The sequence below is a fragment of the Mastigoproctus giganteus genome, chromosome 6 (genome assembly GCF_048544385.1).
Source record: "Mastigoproctus giganteus isolate SK-2022 chromosome 6, ASM4854438v1, whole genome shotgun sequence".
NCBI lineage: Eukaryota > Metazoa > Arthropoda > Arachnida > Uropygi > Thelyphonidae > Mastigoproctus > Mastigoproctus giganteus.
The window spans coordinates 167,551,833-167,572,682 of NC_143580.1; the positions used below are offsets into that span (position 1 = coordinate 167,551,833).

Genomic DNA, 20,850 nt, shown 5'->3' on the forward strand with positions numbered 1-20,850 from the left:
TTTTTTTTTTTTTTTTTTTATCTTACCGTATGAAGACAAATTTTTTCAAATTTATTTTATTTCATTTATTTTTTAGTGTACAGGTATGGAACCCTCATTATGTCATATAAACTACGTTTCGCATTGTGTGGATTTGGACTGCGTGGTGTTTCCAGGAACGAAACCCCGGCGCAAATTGGGGGATGACTGTAGTTATATTCATCGTTTCCTGATGAATATAACTATAAGGTTTCCAGAATCCAGGTTGAAAGCACATAGCCACCATATACATGCGTTAAAATTGTAGCATATTGTTTATTAAGGTTAATTGGTATTAAATAAAATTATGATGTATAGAGAAAGACAACATGCAAGCCTGTAAGTTTAATTTAAAAAAATAATGAAGAATTACAACATACACTGACCGGACAGAAATCATGGGATACCTACTTAGTAACGGGTAGGCCCACCTTTCGCCCGGATAAGGGCAGTCACACGGCAAGGAATTGAGTCCAATAGTTTACAAAAGCGTTCCACAAATATTTCCACCCGTGCTTGCTGCACCGCTGTCTATAATTCTGTCGCATTCCTCGGTGGAGGATCCAAAGCTCGAATAAACCTTTCCATATCATCCCAAAGATGCTCCACAGGATTCCTGTCTGGTGAATGTTGAGGCCATTCCATGGTGGTAAAATATGTGGAATGCTTGTCGAACAATGTTCTAGTCACCACGGCTATGTGGGGAGGTGCACTATCCTGCTGGAAGAGTCCATTGCCCTGTGGATGCATGATGACCATGAAGGGATGCAGATGGTCTATATGGATGGACATATAACCTAGACTGTTCAGAGATGTGTCTAGATGTAGCAGAGGTCCCAACGTGTACCAGTTGAACATGCCCCAGACCATTACTGACCATAAACCTGCCTGAACAGTTCCATGTTGACACAATGGGTGCATAACTTAGTGCAGTTTCCGCCAGATACGCACCTTCCCATCTGCTCAAAATAACTGGAAATGGGACTCATTGGACCAGGAGACCCGTCTCCAATCATCCAAGGTCCAGTGCTGATGTTCTTTTACTCAACTGAGGCATAGAGTCCTGTGTCATGGTGTTAGCAATGGGACTTTGATGGGTTGGCTGCCCCCATAACCTATTGTGGCTAATGATCGCCTGATGGTTTGATGGAGACGTTTCTGGCACCACCCTCATTGAAGTCTGTGGTGATTTGTGCCACTGTGGCTCTCCAGTTGGCTGAAACAATGTGAAACAGACGTCAACGGCCATGTTCATCCACCGCCTAGCTCTGCCCACAGTGCTATCCACGATCAGATGTTATTCCAGAAACGGCATACAGGTGACCCCTGCTTAACGCTGATCATTCGTTCCGGAAAAACAGAGCACTAAGTGAACCCGCGCTAAGCGAGCACCGCTTTCCCATAAGGTAACATATGTATTTATGAGCTGCGGTCGGTGCCATAGGATATTTCCTAATGAATAATAAACAGTAATGAAAAGGTGCACAAATGTCGGTCAAAATATTTAATATTCAAATATTTGCACATATAAAATATTCTGCATTGCATACGTATAATTATGTGGTAACTACTTGCATATCAAAAGTAAATTTAAAATTCCAATTAAAATAATGAATTTAATTTAATTGATGAATTTAATCATGAAAAATGTGTGGATTTTGAGTTGAACTTTGGCCCTCTTCCAAATAAACTAAAAGGGGTATTCATTTTAAATCCCCCGCAGCATTACAACCAACAATAAAGTCAACCGATCCTTCGCCGCTTTGAAACCTGGCATGTTTTTTTCTTCTTTCAATATGAAACTTCTTTTAGGCATTCGTTTAGGAAGTATAACATATAATGCCCCTCTTCAATAATTTTAACAAGTTCTTTTTGAAAGTTTCGGCTCCTTGATCTGCACTTGCGGCTTCTCCCTGGATTTTAAATCTATTCAACCAGCCCTTACCAGTTTTAAATGGTTCCACATTTTTTTTTTTTTTTTTTAGGCGAGTTTTCTTCAGATCATCATATTGGCTAATCTCTTTCTCTCTCTCTTTTTTTAATATTTAACTTAACTGAATTCGGCATTGGAATATTATCTTCAATAAAATTAAAGTCTTTCCATTACAATCCTAATAGCTGGCCTAGTCCTAGTTGATTGCAGTGGAACAGCTATCTTTCCCGCTGCAAAAATTAATTCTTTATTTTTTTATAATTGTTCTTACAGTTAAAGTTGCAAGTCCTAAATTATGGCACACATCCGTTTGTCGTTGACCAGAATCGATTCGCTTCAAAACGTCTAATTTAATTTTCAAATTCAGTCTTTTTCTTACATTTATAGTCTTCGTACTGCACCCAGACGTTGTTGCTTTTTCATTCCTATCAAGTCATTATTAGCTCTTCGAAAATGTAACTGCGTTGGTTGAATTAATTACGATACAATGTTCAAGTAAACTTTCCGTTACGTACGATGTCTAATACTCTACTGAGTGATGACTAGACTTCGGATAAATGCATATAACGCAAATATTACAAGCAATATACTTGATCATTTTTTAAAATGTTGATCTCGGAACTACGTAACAAGTCACTGTACTGAAACTAAATTAGCGTGGGAGAAAATTTCACTGAGCGTGGGAAAATTTCTCAAGTCGGCGTGGGAAACGTTTTAATGCTGTTTTGCTATTCATTTTCAAGATATCGACTCCATCAAATGAAACGATTTCGTTAAATATATCAAAAATGTAATCTGTAAAAGAGCGTTATAGTGATCTGTGACAGCATTATAGTCAGATATGGGTTATAATATAAGAACAGCGTTATAGCGAATCAGCGTAAAGCGAACCGCATTATAACGGGGGCCTGCTGTATTCCCGACACACTTGATACCATCGAACGGGGATAGTGCAATTTCTATACCACCTCCACAATAGAGTGACCCATCCATCGAGAACCCACTATCATCCCTCTTTCAAAGTTGGTCAACACAAAGTCTATCCATATTGACATCGAATTACCGTCTATTGAATGCAGTATACTTATATACCTGCCAAACAGTGGGTTTGTCCACTAGTAAGAGGGGTGACAGCATCGCATTGCCCAGGAACCTCATGAATTCTGTCCTTTCAGTGTACTATCTTATATATTAATATTCTCTAGCATACATTAATATACTTTTCATTAGTAGATATTAATATAATTACAGGAAATTGGTTAATAAACAGGAAGTGGTATCACTTCTTGCACCTTTTGAAGAAGCTCAATGTCTTTTTTTTTAGGTGCAGCCACCATATGTGGACACAGTATTCCAAGTGTGGTCTTAATTTCTTTGAACAGTAGAATTATGACCTCCCTATCTTAACATGCAAATGTTAAATAAATTATTGAAATAACAGCGTTGGGCCCCCTCCTTATTGATTCTCATGTCTGCCCATACTATAACCCAGAAAAATCCCTTCTTTCAGCTACTTGTTTCAATTCAACCCAACAGAGAATATAAATTATCTTGGGTTTGCTGTTCCCTAAGAGTAAGACCTTGCAGCTTCCACTACACCGACCATCCCCGAAGCTTATCTAAGTTGTTTTGAAGAAGCGCTGTTCAGCATTGATTATTAAATACTCTTCCAATCTTGAAATCATCTGCAAATTTTGACTTGGTGTCAAAATGCTCCTGTATCCATTCACTGATGTCATCTAAGAAAAACTTGAAACAACAGTGATTACCAAGTGGTCACATTCCTGTGACCACTTGGGGAGGGGGGGGAGAATCCACTTCTTATGTTAGCATAATCTAGAGAATAACTATAACTATCCATCACAATCCTCTGCCTGCTGCCCTGCACATACCCTGCAATCCATCTGAGGACCTTCCCTGCGATCATTATGTTCCAGCATATACAATGCCTCTTCTGCAAGACAATTAAATGCTTTACTAAAATCCAAATGAACAACACTGAAATTATTATTATTTTATTGATCTTTGGATTGTCCCTTTACAAAACCACTCTGTGTTTCCTTCAGAATTCCGTTTCTATCTAGATATTCCTGTATTGTACTCTTGATCATTGCCACCATCACTTTCTTTATTACCAAAGTCAAACTGACTAGTCAGCAGTTACCCATTCCACTCTTGGAACTGCTTTTATATATTGGCTATACATTGGCACTCTCTTTTTTGCTTCCTCCCTCAAAATTAATGGGCATATGACACAACTCCATGGGCCTTATTGCCTTTAGGCTCAAAAAGTTTTCTAATACACAGTCTTCTGTAATTTCATACTTCCCAGCTTCACTTACACAGTTTATCCTAACAACAAAGGGTGTCTTTCATCAGCAAATATCAATACAACGTATCTGTTCAACTCAACAACATCAGCTGGGGTTTCCAAGACTTTCCTTCCACCTTTTACATAAGGGTGTTCAATCTGATTTATTCCTTTCTTCTTTGTATTCACATATATAAAATGCTTCTTATTTTCATCTTTGCTGTCTTAGCCCGCAATTCAACAAAATCAGCCTTTGGCTGTCTAATCTTTTCTGTGGTACTATTACTGACAATAATTATTACTGACCACAGAAAAGGATTGAAGATTATAACTACTTGTAGCTATTATAATCTTCAGTACTTTTCATCATTTTGAACTTTCCCATGTGATATTTTTCAGCTCTATTAAACTAGCTAACTCATTATTCATCCATCTTGGCATCCTCTGCTTGATATAATTTTCTTAATGATTTATTTTCTTATATCAATACATTAAATCAATTTCAAATGCCATTTACTTCTAAACCAAATCTTATTTTTGAAAAATTTATATTTTTTCCCCAATATTAAATAACATATGGTAAAGATATTACCTTTTAATAATCTCATTTTCATCATTAACTTCTTTTAACTTCACTTTCCCATATATCATCAATAGTTTTATCTATTGATAAAAGGCATTAAGAGAATAACATTTTTTACTGAATAAAGAACATTGCAAAAGCATGGGCTGAACTGACTACTAAATGCATGAATAGTATTTGGAAAAACCTCTTTAAAAGTTCTAATAACAATTCACCCTTTGATGAAGCAAATGAAATTGGAAAGATTACTAATGGCATTGCAAAGTTTAATCAATAACTTGATCGTGATGTTGAAAATGATGTGGAGGAGCTCACCAATAAGGATTTGATGGAGCTCAGGGCACAGCAAGTTGCACAAGATGTGAGAGAACGAGAAAAACAGAACCTCCTAAAAAGTTTTTGTTCAAAAGAAATCATGCAGACTTTAGCCAAATAAATGATGGAATGGAAAAATTTGAAAGTATGCACTCAAATACTGAAAGATTCTCAAAGATAAATTGTTGAATTCCAGAAGCTCTTGCATGTTATAAAGAAATTTATAATGAAAAGAAAAGCAAACCATTCAGATAAAATTGTACATGTTCTTAAAAATACCTAGCACCTTTATTTTCCTCGCTAGTAAACTTCAAGATGAATCAATGTCCTTTTTGAGTGAAAACACGGAAGATAGAGAAAATTAAGAATGAGTGCCTTTTCAGTTATTTTACATCAGTTAGTTATGTGTGCATAAATTTGTATATAAAACTTTAAAAGAAATAAAGTCCATTAATTTATGTTTATTATTATTCATTATGTATTTGTGCGCCCTTTGTATTTTTGTATTAAATTTGACTTACAACCAAAGTGGTGAAATGGAGCCCCCATTGTAAGTAAAGGGAGTAACTTCCCAAAGAGACCAAAGATGTGCAAGAATAGCCTCAATTGCAGTGATAAATTTTTCCAATCCTGTTACTAAACAAAACAATCCATTTCAAAACCAAATATAGCCCTACTGTTGTTTCAATTTTTTTTTTTTTTTTTGTTTAAATTTTCCAATAAAAAATGCTCCCTTTATTATCTTTTTAATAAAATCCCCTATTCTCTCCATTATTTTGAGGTTAATTTAATTATATGCAGATTTGCACTCAACTGCATATTTTTCCAATTCTGATTTTTTTTATATATTACCTTTCAAAACATGTTCACCTATGTAACCTATCTGTGGCCTGTCTCACTGACATATGTCTTCCTATATTCACAAGCGCTGTGATAAACTTTTTTTTTGAAAGAAGTGTTGGTCTTTTAATTGATTTCCCATCTTATAAGTTTCGAAATTACTTCTAAACCAAATCTTATTTTGCAAATCCATATTATTTTCCCCAATCCTTTTAAAATATGGTACAGATATTATCTTTTTATAATCTAGTTTTCAGCATTCCTTTTCCCTTATTATCGACAGTTCTATCTATTAGCTTGCCCACAAAATAATTTTTATAATTAATTTTTAACATTTTAAATCCCAATTTTAATATTCTGAGAATGATTGAACCAGAATTCAACCATCTTCCTGTATCTTTTCCTATATGCCTGAGTACCTAACATGCTGCCCTCTTTTTTGATTAAAACATCCAAAAATGGTAGTTGGTTGTCAACTCTATTTCTTGTTAGATTTTATTCTTCCATGTAAGTTATCCATGTGATCACTGAAATTTGTCAATTCCGTATCCCAATGTTCTCATATCAAGAAAATATCATCCATGAACGTCAGCAAAGAAGTTTTAAATGAGCATCTATAACGGATTTGGTTTTGAAATGTTCCATAAATGTGTCTGCCATGATTGGAGATAATGGATTTCTCATCTAAGTTCAGATTTTTGCTTAAAACTTCTCCTCATATTACAAGTAATATGGTTGTAGAACTATTGTAATGAGATCTACTAACATTTTATTGAGTAATACCAGTTTGTTGGAAGGAGACTTCCCATCCACTAATTTTTTCTTTCTATCATTAATTCTATCACTTCCTTAATAGGTAAGTTTGTGAACATATCATTCACATCTAATAAAGTGGAATTTGTTATAGCCTCTTACTTAATCAATTTGACAAACTCATATGAGTCTGTTATTTTATTTTCTTTAAGCAGGATTAAAATTAAAATGCTGAGACAGAAGTATGACTCTAAAAGATCCCATAAAAACAGATAAATCAAAGATCCTTAGAAAAAAGCAGAAAGAAAGCTAATTAGAAAGTTGTTCAATGCAAAGAGTAAAGTAAAATAAAATGGCAAAAACAGTACTGAAAGGATCACAAACATTTAAAGAACTTGCTTAAAGAAGAACACAGGAGAATATGGCTGAATATATACATCTTGTTATTTTGTGTTTAGGAGCATTAGCAACTAAGGCCATATTGCTCCGGAGATATGCGGTGGTCATTCCCTGACCTTTCTGCATCCTCTGTATTTGGTGGTCACGGGCTCGAACCCCGGTCTAATCAAGAAGTGTGTGCTATGCACTGCTGCTCCTGCCCACCTGGCTACAGAGGTGCGCTGAATATACACAAGTGCCTGAACAGGATTAAGACGAAAAAATGAAGTTAAACAAAATCAAACATGTTTCTACACGATAATAGACAGAAGAGAAGAAATTCAAACAAGAAAATGGAATAATAGGAATCTCACAACTCATGAGATGAATGTTTAAGTATTATGCTCAAACTACAGCACCACACCTAATAAGTTTCCATTATTATGTTACACTGTGGCATTTGAAAAAGGCTTAACTAATTGTCAGAATACACAAGATAGTCAATTAATATTAGCTAGGTGGGCAGGAGCGGCAGTGCGTAGCACATGCTTCTTGATTAAACCGGGGTTCGAGCCCGTGACCACCAAATACGGAGGATGCGGAAAGGTCAGGGAATGACCACCGCATATCCCCGGAGCAATATGGCCTTAGTTGCTAATGCTCCTAAATAACAACAAACAACAACAGCAACAATTAATATTAGAAGTGGAATAAACATCAAATAATTATAAACACAGTTTAAAGTGCAAACCAAATCTTATGAAGAACAAGTTTCCTTTAAGGCTCGATGAAACAGTGATAATTAGTAGATAACAACAATTCCATAATGATTATTATTAAAACTGAATACATAAATAAAATCAGTAATGTGCTAAGAAATCAGTATATTTAAAAGGAAATTAAAAATTGTCAAACAATATAGAAAGATGCATCAACAAGAAAACATACAATTTCTTTAGAACCTACAAACAGCAAAGCTCAGTATTTATTTGGAAAAATAAAAATTCATAAGGAAGATAACCCGATTCAGCAATAGTCTGCAGTAGATACAGTTCGGCTCAAAATTTAGAGTTCTGGCTGGAACCTCCCCCCACCCCACTTAAATGAAATAAACAAATTCATATGAGGTTGTCAAAGTAATCACGCAAAAACGTATAACAAATCCATTTTATTAGCTACCTTCAATGTGAACATATTAATGAGCATACCAGCTGAAAAAGCAATGGAATTAGTAAATAAAAAATTTAGAAGAAATGTAAAGCTCCTGCAAACAGATAAACAAGAACCAGGTTACTTTAAATTTTTTGGGGATGTTTTACATGAAAAAATTTGGACTTAACAAGGAGAAATGTCCTAACCAATAATGGTGGTTAGAACACTTTTATATATATTTATTATATTAGGCGGTCCTTGCCAACCTTTGGCAACCCCGCCGTGAATATATAAAATCATTCAAATGAAAGCAAGAAAAAAATATATATATAATTTTTCATCAGGGATATATTACCCAGATCACAGAGTACAAATAAGGTCTAAGCAGCTCGGCAAACTGCTTCTCAGATATAGTTATTATTGTACCTCAAGGAGCTACCATTAGATTTAATCACTGTCACACAACAAAATCCATACAACACTTTCATTGTTCTGTGGTATACTATAAACAGAATTATGAACACAATCTTCTTCACAAATAGCATCTGTATATATTCGTACCCATAACCCAATGGCATCCACTACTCAAGAAGTATGGCACTGTAACACCAGAAATGTGGAAGTGAGAGTGGAAACCTACCCAATAAAAACCCGTCTACTTCTGTGCATCTTATCTTCTGTTCATAGGATTATAATATTCTTCCAGGTCAAATTTTAATTAATTACAGGTAGGCAAAACTGAATCAATTGAATTTCCCAAATCTTTATCTTCAACTAAGGATGTTTATGATTACAGAACCACAAAGAATAAGACAAGATTCATCACTATCCTAACCACTGCATAAGACCTCCAATTTCCTAATTGATTATATTATAAGTAGTAGTAGTGGCATATGCCACAGGAAAGCAAGCTTAGAAAACATCAACCAGAAAGCGGGAAAAAATCCCACATCACCTGTCAATCCTCTACAATAATACTCACTTCTACAACAAGAGATGGAAGTTGGTTCCAACAATCAACCAACTGCTTACAAACTTCTGCACATCTATCCAGCAACCAATCTTCGCATACTGTATTTTCTGGCTTATAAGACGTGATTTTTTTTGCAAAGAAATACCCGGAAATATTTTGTGTTGCATATATGTGGCCGACATGGCCCAGTTACTTTATTTCTTGAGAAGCCATGTCGGCCCTATACATGTGACACTATTGCGGCACACATATGAAGGTTTTTTGTGATTAGTTTATTGCAGCACATGCTACAATAAACTAATCATGATAAAATAAACTCACAAATGTTGCAATAAGTTTGTCAGTATTGTTAAGGATTTTGTCAAAACAAGTTTGTTAGTGCACTGTATTATCCATTATATTGTGTTGTGGTGCCATAGCCAGGTGGGAAGGAGCAGCAGTGTGTAGCACACGCTTCTTGATTAAACCGGGGTTCGAGCCCGTCACCACCAAATACGGAGGATGCGAAAAGGTCAGGGAATGACCACCGCATATCCCGGAGCAATATGCTAATCCTAAAAACCAAACAACAAACATATTATGTTGTGTGTTTCTCCACAAGTTTGTTCAAGTATGTTGTAAAAAAAAAAAAAAAAAAATCTATAAAAAACAATGGCTAAAAGAAAATTACTAAGAACTACTACTAAGAAAATCTTAGTAGTAGTTCTGAAGATGAAAAAGAAGATTTCGACTCTGATGATTCGGTAAAAGATCCTGACTGGGATATTTCTTGAAGACTGGATGGCAGAAGAAAACACTGATGGGCAATTTGAAAAGACCAAAGAACTTGAGATTGAAGCGACTGAAACAAATGAAATTATTGAATGGACTGAATACGAAGGACAGCAAAAAAGATTTGATTTTATAGGCAAATCGGGACTGCAAATAGACATATCAAGAAATATTACTCATCTCGAGGCATTTTCATTAGTTTTTTATAAAGAAGTCATAAATCTTATTTAGTATTAGTATTAGTAATGGCCGCATGGTGCAAGAAAGCCTATGGCTTATGCTGCACCAGCCAAAAAAAAAAAAAAAAAAAATCCGAACAAAACAATGATAAAAACAACAAAAAAAAAAAAATAAATAAAATAAAAAAAAAAATAATAATTAATAAAAAAAAGGAAATTAAACCTATCATTCTATGCGCTTCCCTTACCCAAAGGTATTATCCAGATGACCTTTGAATTTCCCCAAACTGTCAGCCTCTACCACCCACGAAGGCAACTTATTCCAGTAATTTATAACTTGCTGGCTAAAATAAAACTTCCTGCAGTCCAATCTAAACATTTCCCCCGTAACTTGAATTTATGTCCCCTAGTTCTAGCATCATTTATATCTTGAAAATTTCGTCCTCATTCATTTTACTGATGCCTCTCAGAGCCTTAAACACCTCAATCAAATCTCTTCTAAGGTGTCTAGTTTCCAAACTCTGCAACCCACATATTCGAAGTCTTTCTTTATAAGGACGCCCTTTTGCCGATCTCACCAAGCGAGTTACCCGTCTTTGCACCCTTTCAAGAAGCTCGATGTCTTTCTTTAGGTGAGGTCTCCAAACTTGAACACAGTATTCCAAGTGTGGTCTAACATAAGCCTTATATAATGGGATTATCAAGTTCCTATCTCTACTTGCAAAAGTTTGACAGATCATCGATAGGACACCATGGGCCTTCCTTGCAACCTGTTTACAATGCTCAGAGAATTTCATGTCTGACCATATCGTAACACCCAAGTCCCTTTCCTCCAGTACTGGGTTTAGTTGAACTCCACCAAATGAATAAATTATTTTGAGATTACTGTTTCCCAGGTGTAATACCTTACACTTTGTTGGATTAAAGCACAGCTGCCATTTTTCTGACCATCCCTGAAGTCTATCTAGGTCTCTCTGAAGAAGCTCAGCTTGACAGTGATCATTAACTACTCTACCAATTTTAACCTCATCTGCAAATTTAGACATCACGCCCTCTATCCCTTCATCAATGTCGTTTATGAAAATTAAAAACAACAGTGGTCCTAATACTGATCCTTGGGGAACCCCACTTCTTACATCAACCCAATCTGAGGAATAGCCATTTATCACAACCCTCTGCCTCCTGCCCTGAAGCCATCCTTCTAGCCATCTAAGGATTTTCCCAGTGATTCCAACCTGTTCCAGCTTATAAAGCAACCGCTTATGTGGGACTGAGTCAAAAGCTTTGCTGAAATCTAAATAAACAATGTCGAAATTATTCCCTAAATCCAGCTCGTGAGTGACCCTTTCGAAATAGCGAACCAGATTTGTTAAACATGATTTTCCCTTTACAAAACCATGCTGAGTATCCTTGAGAATTTCAATTCGATCCAAATGATCCTGAATTCCACCCTTGATCATTGCCTCCATGATTTTCCCTACTACTGAAGTCAGACTGACAGGTCGATAATTTCCAACTTCACTTTTAGAGCCACCCTTATGTATGGGAGATACATTTGCACTTTTCCAATCCAACGGAATCTCCCCAGAGTCTTGTGATGCTCGCATAATTAGCCTCAATGGTTCAATGCACTCGCTTGCCGCCTCCCTTAAGATTATAGAGTATATTCCATCAATTCCAGGAGCCTTTCTGGTCTGTAGGCTCGAAAGTTTTTTCATTAAATAATGTTGCGAAATTTCAATATCATTAATTACATATTTTTTAACTTCGCTCCCACAATTTCCCATTGCCACAAAAGGTTTTTCATTTGTAAATATTGATGCAAAATAACTGTTGAGTTCATCTGCAACGGCAGCTGGTGTATTTAATACTATCCCCTTTCCCTTACGTAAAGGTCCGATCTGGTTTGTCCAGCTCTTCTTGACATTTATATATGTGAAGAATTCTTTATCCCCCCCTCTTTGCTAGTGATTTCTCATAAAATGCCTTTGCCTGTCGAACCTTTTCTGTGGCTCTACATCACCTTGTAGCTGTTATAGGCTTCAGTACTTTTTATTGCTCTGTAACCTTTCCATGCCACCTTTTTCTGCTCAAGTAATGTGGCAACTTCACTATTCATCCAACTTGGAACCCTCCTCGTGGAGTATTTTTTTAATGGTATATACACATTCAAGGAATCTGTGATTAATGTTTTAAAAACGTACCACAGTTCAAATGTATTCATTCTCTGTGCGATATCTACCCAGTTAATAGAGGCCATGTAGTACCTTAAGGCATCGTAATTTCCTTTTCTGAAATTAAAACCCATTCCTTTGCCTTTTACTTCTGCTACCTCTCTCGTCATCATCCACCGTAGAATTCCGTGATCACTTCCTGTTACTGGTTCCTCTACTGTCAACCCTGTTATGTCATCTGATTCATGGGTGATGATGAGGTCTAGGATATTCTTTTCTCTGGTACTTTCCCTGACATGTTGATACAAATAACAGTCATCTAGTTGATTTAAAAATTTCGTTCCCCATGTCAAGTTTCCTTCTCATTTACTCCAATCAATTAGAGGCAAATTGAAATCACCCATAATAAGACATTGACGCTTACTTGCCCATTTCATTTGCATGTAGAGGCTTTTGTCATAATCTTCACAATCACCTGGTCTGTAGATTACTCCTACTCGCATTATACCTTTGTTTCCAACTATCTCACACCATACAGACTCTATACTAGCATGTGAAATGTCTGAATCCAGGAAAGCTATCGTCGCACTCAGGCTGCTTCTGATAAGAAGCATTACCCCACCACCCCTTCTATCTACCCTATCCTTCCTAAATACATTATACAAGCCGTACTTAAACTCATCATCCCCAATTTCTGGGTGGCACCACGTCTCTGTAAGCCCTATTATGTCCGCGTTACTTGTTTTAACCAGCAGTTCGAATTTGCTAATTTTATTGACGACACTTCTAACGTTACTGTATAAACAATTAAGATTTACAGTTCTTGTATATTTAACAACCCTAACACAACCCTTGAAGTTTTTTAGGCTCTCTTCCCTGATATTAGCTACCCACTCAAGTGAAACGTTTCTGCCCCCAGAACATCTAGATAATACGTCTAGTTGGGATAGCAGATAAGAACTCTTAAGGTATGTGCAAGAGTTACTTTGACCAATATTATCAGATAAACGCATGTCAGTATTACCCACATCCCCCCTGTCTACAATGACATCTTGAAGACCCATTCCTTTCCAACTGAGTGAAACAGCTCTAGCATCAGGCCTATATCAAGATCTGTAATCCATCGCTAATTACAAACCTCCCTGCAACCACAAATGCCATACTAGCTATCAGTTTCCCTGAACCTTTAAGGTATCCTCAATAATACTGGCAAAAACTTTTGCACCACCTTTGTTTAAGTGTATCCCGTCCGTACAAAACAAATTCCTTCTACCTACAAGTGTGGGCCATGCTGATAGAAATTTCCCCCCAAAGCCTTGCAGATTCCTTCAAGTCTTGAGTTAATCCACAAGGCTCTTAACATATAATCTCTCCTATCGTGTCTGAGCAGAATTGCAGACACATAGATATTATGGCCTAGCTCGTGGCATTTCCTCAGCATGATCCTGTATTATTCCAACAAATCGTCAGCAGAAACAAACAGAAATGCCGAATAGAAAATTCAGAGTACCTGAGCTTCGTGGAAGAATTGTCTGAAAAAGTGAGTTCCAACAACTGCTGATGAGATAAGAAAGTTTTTTGGGGTTCTTATGTGGATGGGACTAATAAGTCCCATCCACATAAGAACTAATAAGGGCAGTATTGCATCTTATTGGTCAACCAAACCTATCTTAAAAATAACTTAGTAACAAAATTGTCTCGCAACAGATTTGGATTGTTGTCACACTTCATTCACTTTTCAGACATTGAAAACACCGTTCCAGGGGTCAGACTCAGTAAGATACAACACCTGATAGATGTTTTGCAGCTCAAATATCAGAAAATATTTTTTCCAGCCAAGATTACGTCATTGACAAAACTCTTATTCTTGGAGGGGGGGGGGGCTGATATTCTGACAATAAATACCAAATAAAGCTCACAGATATGGAATCAAGCTGTTCAAGTTATGTTCCACTGAAGGATATACCTGGTCGAGTAAGATTTATTCAGGTAAATCTGAAAATTATAGAAAATCTGTAGGTTTAGGTGCAAAGGTCTGCGAAGAATTATCGCAAGGCCTTCTAAATGAAGGTTGCACATTCCGTAGACAATTTTTATAAGAGCTACCATCTGGCATTATCGTTTCATCATCAAAAAACTCAGGTTGTTGGTACATTACGAGCCAGTAAAAAATTTATGCCTAAAGAAGTTATGTACTCAAAGCTAAATAAAGGGGAAATGATCACCAAGGAAGAAAAACATGGAATTATTGTTCTAAAGTGGCAAGATGCTCTAGATATGAGACTACTGACAACAAAGTATGCCCCAGAAATGGATGGACCCTCCACCAGTAGAGGAAGAGGAAAAGAAACCAAACAAAAATGACTTCCTATTCTAGCATATAATAAGTGAAAGGCAGGTATTGATCTGTTGGACCAAATGGGTTCATATGCCACAACACTAAGAAAGGGGGTAAAGTGGTACTGCAAATTAGCAAGAGAGTATATACTTGGTATATATCACTTGTCAATGCATACATGGTGCACAAGAGTTCTACATGAAAAAATATAAAGATAAGAAGCTTTCGGGAAGAGATAGTTACAGATTTACTAAATATAGAACGGAAAGAAAAACGTGAAAAGCCAAAATGTCGTAATACTCATATACAAACTACAAAATTTGATGAAAACAACAAGTTAAAAGAAAGTGCATTTTTTGTTATGCAAAACTGAAAGAGTTTGAAGGAAGATCAGTTGCTAGTAGAAAGGGGAAAAGAGTTTCTACTTATTGCCCAGACTGTATTTTGTCAGCCTTTCACATGTTTAGTGTTTTTGGTAACACCACAAATCTACATAATTTTGTAATTGTAAAATTCGTATAATAAAGAATTTTTAAATTATGAGCAGTTACTCACTTATTTTTTTTCATAGCGCCATGCAAATTTCATCACATATATCACCAGAGGCCACACTTCTCAAAAATAATGTAAATTTCCAACAATCATCAGTGCTATACAGCTGACACAACTCCCACTGAAACAGAGGGTGTCAGCAATATAGGTCTAACACGGCACCTGAAAAACCCAATGGTGTCGGACACGTACGGCCAACGTGGCAGTCAACGTATTAAGACAATGGAACTGGCAAGACAGAAGACCTTAAATGTATAGTTTGAATATAGTATGTAATAATAACAGAATAATTAGTCAAGTGGGTGATCAGATAAATATTTTGCAAGTCAATGCTCAATGTTTGTGTGTGGTGGCAGATGAGCTTCGTATTGCAGCTGAGGAAAATAAGTGAAATTTTTAGTCTCCAGGTATCTTTCTCCTATTTGCTGGTAGCCAATAAGACCTTTGGAGTTATTGGATACCCTTCATCAGCCAGAGTAGTAGACATAGTCAATGAACAACCCAAAAAGGCTATAATATTACTTAACAATAAAATTACTACTATGACAATTTCTAGATTCTGTACAAAAGCATCTAAAAAAAAAAGTAAAGTGCAGCCATTATCAACCCACTGCAGGGTGGAAGCCTCCTCAACAATTCATGCTGAGGGAAATGGACCATAATCTGCCACGCTGGTCCAGTGCGGGTTGGCAGATCGACCGTATTCAGCAGTCAGGGGCTTGAACCCCGGTCTACTCAAAGAGCGTGTGCTACTGCACTCCCGCTCCTGCCCACTCGGCTACGGAGGCCGTCAAAAGCATCTACCAGTTCTTATTTCTTTTCTATCTGGTTTTGATATACTGTGTGCCAACTGAAAACCTAATACATACTGTATTTTGAAGAAGAATACAAATTCTAAATAAAAATTTTGGAGGATATACAAGCACAGTTTGTCAATTCAAATATATTGGTCACATCAGATCTTAATGCCAAGTATTGTTTACGGCATAGTGATGTCACTGATGATCAAGGCAGACTGGTTGAAAATTTTCTTTTGGCTAATAATTGGGTGATTCAAAACCTTGAAGGTATGCCTTACACATTGACATGGGCAGTCCAATACAGACACAATGTTTTCATCTCTCAGGTTTTCTAAGGCTATTTCTGACTAGGTGGTTTTGCAAGATATTTCGAATAGTGATCACAGGGCAATTTCCTATTCTGTCTCAATAAATCATTTACTTGCAGTTATATCCTATCCACAATATTTATGTAGGTTCGCAATGAAATCAATCAAGTGGAATAAATTTAGCTTTTAAGTCTTAATTTCTCAACAGAGAAATTTCTCAACAATCTAACTTAAATTGTTTAAATGCTGACAAATATGTTCATTTTGTTCAAACCACTTTGTTTAGAGCTCTGAAATATGATGGAAGTGTAAAATCCAATGTACTGTTATAACTCCATGGTGATCTCCTAACGTGGCTGATCTGAGAAGACAAGCAAATGATGCAAGAAGAAATTTTCAACGTCACAACCACTGGTCTTGGGACAATGTGCAAAAGCTTAAAAATATTTATACAAGGAAAAGAATAAACTTTCAATTCATTGTGGAAGCAAAAGCTCAATCCTGGTATGATCTTGTCTCCCGGGTTGGTAACTCTAACCCATGGAGACTTGTTTACAAGTTAACCAGAAATAAACTAACTGCACCTGACATCTATTACACGGTAAGAAAAGGTTCAAATGAAACCAATGACCGTGCTTCAACAGTAACAAAGATTGCAGATAGTCTTTCCCTGATTTAGATTCACCTGAACAAATGCAAATGTGAACAGAAAACTATTTTCACTCTTCCAGAACAGGCTTTATGTACAACTGTATTGAATACAAGGAAATGCAAGAATCTAATTGAAAACAAAGCAATAATTAAGTTTTTTTTAACTTAACACAAATTTTAGTTAATATGTTTAACAAATGTTATGCTGAAGGTTTACAGAGGTGGAAAAAAACTGCATAATGTTAAAAAAATAACATTTATAGTGAAACGTATAAGATATTGTTTGATTACAGTCATTTTGTTTGTTGCAAAGCAAAAGTATTGCATCTGATAATGCTTCTATTATATCAGACAGTAATAACAAGGTGTTGCATCAGCTATTTCTATAAATATGGCATTGGAAGGGTATACACGATTATTAGTATCCTCTTTTGTGGAGGCGTAAGCATGGTTCCATATGTTCAGTTGACACCAAGAAAAAAAAGTGTTGATGTTGCTCTGTCCCAGGAAGGGCTTTCTACGTGTGCTATCCCTGAAAAAATAGACTGCCACCAGTCAACAGTATCCTGGGTGCTGAAATTAAAGCGTGAAACCAGTGATGTGAAGAGAAGACCTGGATCAGGCCGTAAGAGAGGGACTACGCTGTCCAAAGATCGATATTTGAAACGGCTAAGCTTTCATAATTGCCATGTTAGTGCTCCTGATCTAAAACTGGACTTTAAGATGGCCACTGGTTGAAACAAGTGCACAAACTATCCAAAGACTGTTTTCAGTATGTGGTCTGCCTGCATGCTTATCGGCCCAAGAAGAAGCCTTTGTTACCCCAACAAATGAGGAAGAAGCTACTTGCTTGGGCAAAAACGCATGTTTCATGGACAAAAGTGCAATGGGACACCTTTGACTAAGTCTGACTAATCGAAATTCAACCTGCATGACTCGAATGGGAAGCAATATGTCAGAAGACGAAAATCGGAGGTATACCATCCTGACTCCATAACACCAACTGTAAATTTCCCTGCCGATCAAATGGTCTGTGGATACATAACAAGCAAAGGGGTGGAGTGAATTAAGTTTATTAATGGAACGGTGAATGCAGAAACCTACAACCAACTTGGAGTGCCTGAAACCCATTATTAGGGATCACTACGCAGACGTCCTAAACTGCATTTTTCAACAGGACTCAGCACCTTGCCACACAGCAAAATTGGTAAGTTTTATGCTATTTAGATTTAATGGTGAGTTTGTCTTCTTGCCTCACAAGGCTTAAAACATATTTACACCAAAGTTTTCCCTCGTTTTTCTCCTTTAAGGTGCATTCATACCTCAGAAATGCTGGCATGTGTTGGACTGGCCTGGCAAGAGTGCAGATTTGAACCCTATTGAAAATTGCTGGTATATAATGTCTAAAATTGCTCAGAAGAAGCAAACAAGTAAGATTCAGCTGCAGGAGAGTATTGTAAGGGTGCGAGCCTTACAATGCTCCCAGGTTTCCAGCTCCACCACAGGGAGGAGGAGGAGCAGTGAAACAAGGTAACCAAGCAGCTGAGTTTGTTAGTACTGCTAGAATAACAAACAGATAAGTGGATCACTATACTAAGGACAAAATTGGACGTATATCCAGAAGGTGATTAACTGTATGCCAAATCACTGCAAGGCTGTAACTGCAGCTCGAGAGGAACAACAAAATATTGAGGACTTATTTTGCTGATTTACAGTACATATACTATTAACGTTAACTTGTTATTTCAGTTTGTACATATAAATGCAATAAAATGTATGTTTGGTTTGTACACATAAATGCAATAAAATGTATGTATTAATGGAAATATGAGAGACCATTTGCATGATCTCTCATATTTCCATTAATATTGCATTTTACCCTTTGGGAAGATATTTATGGCAATTAGGTATATCAGGTGGAGTCTTTTTATTGGATTTCTTTCACAGAGATATATATCCCATCTAACAAATGCATTTCAAACATTTCTGCAACCCATAATGCAGTGCAAAACACATTATTTGCTAAATTCACAAGTGGTGCATTTTGTTGTCTGCCACTGTATTTCCAAATGTGGAAAATAGCTCTCATCAAGGTTTACACAAACATGGTAAATCTGTCAGATCTACATGCTTACTGTCCAATATTGCTGTTAGCGAACCTGGAAAAATTATTTGAACAACTTCTGACTTCAAGGCTTATTAGCATCTCAAGATTTAAGTTCAGACCATCAAACCCTTTAAAAAGGGTCATTCAGCTGAGGAGGAGGAGGTCATAAATACCCTGTTAAATCAGTTTTTAAACTCCAATGCTTCTGACGAGCTAGCCATTTTCATTGACTTTCAAGGCCGCTTTCAATTCCCTGTGGTGGGAAAGCATCTCAGGTCTGCAAACAGCAACTATTATCTATTCAATGTGATAAGATCTTATTTCAATAGCAGAATGATAATAGTTATATCCCAAGAGCAAGCTTTTACTAAAGTTATTTCTCGAGGATATCTGCAAGGGTCTGTGCTTGGACCTCTGTTTTGGAACTGTGTGTTAGACCAGTGGCTTGTAAGACCTGAAGAATATTGTTTAAAGTATTCTTCAGTGTGATTGCCTTTACAAGTGAGGCAAAGTTAAGACTGGGATTTACAGTCAGCTTGGGCATGCTCCTTCAATCCACAGTTAGGGCATACTGCATCACCTGTTTGAGAGTGTCCAAATTTCTGACACTTACACAGTCTTATTGGATTCAGAATATACAAACAAATGAGGCAGTTCTCAAATACTCAGCTTTTGCTGATGAAGGTAGGTTTGGTGAAATAAATGTCAGTATGATGCTGTGAGTTGTTGTTGTTGTTGGAGTGGGATTTATTGGCGCAAGGGCTGCTATGACCATATTGCGCCTGCTGTGAGTTGGAACAAGCATGCCATTTTTCTTCAGCATAATTCTCTTTACCTGTATGACTTTCTGATTCTGCAATTTCTGGACAATTTCCTCTGAGACATTCATCAGATGGGGCAAAGTTAGGACTTTGCCCCACCTGATGAATACCATGCTGAGATTACACCTTTGGAGATACTGAGTGTAGCATGTGTGGACACCTTAACTAGAACTCCACCAAATGGGGTGAGTTTGAGAAGGACTCAAAAAGAGTGTTCGGAGCTAGTGATCTCAATCAGCAAGGGGTCAGATTTCAGCTTTGAACTATTCTTGGGGAAAACCAGCTACACTTCCAAGACATTTCTGTATGAGATATAGCGATAGATTGCCTATACAGATAACATTAAAGAATGCAGGTTTAGGAAACTTGGATGTTCTACTAGGGGATCATCCATCTTCAGTCTCTTTCGTTTGGTTGTGTCGTCACTGGGATGAATTTGGATTTGCTCTCTGAATTGTGGGAAAGTTGTCATAGTCCATGTTTTGCTCCTTTTGACTCTGCGTGTTTGATTTATCACTCAGGTTTCCATCCCCGCCATGGGGAGGAGGAGCAGTGAAACAAGGTAACCAAGCAGCTGAGTTTGTTAATACTGCTAGAATAACAAACAGGTAGGTGAATTTCCTTTCTGGGCCTTTGCTTTCTTGTAATGTGAAAGAGCTATTCTGATATATAAATCAAGAAAATGGTAGTTGAAACAAAAAAAATAGAATCTATGTGCTGAAATGTTGTTTGTTTGTTTGTTGTTTGGTTTTTAGGAGCATTAGCAACTAAGGCCATATTGCTCCGGGATATGCGGTGGTCATTCCCTGACCTTTCCGCATCCTCCGTATTTGGTGGTGACGATGGGCTGAAATGCTCTTTTGAGAAAATGCTCTGGGAAACATACTAGAATT

The 20,850-nt window shown here is 36.8% G+C and overlaps 1 protein-coding gene across 1 annotated transcript in view; it reads right to left on the reverse strand.

The window, feature by feature from the left end:
• LOC150084734 (uncharacterized) overlaps positions 1 to 20,850 on the reverse strand; it is a 147,343-nt gene that overhangs the window by 35,016 nt on the left and 91,477 nt on the right. The window lies entirely within an intron of this gene.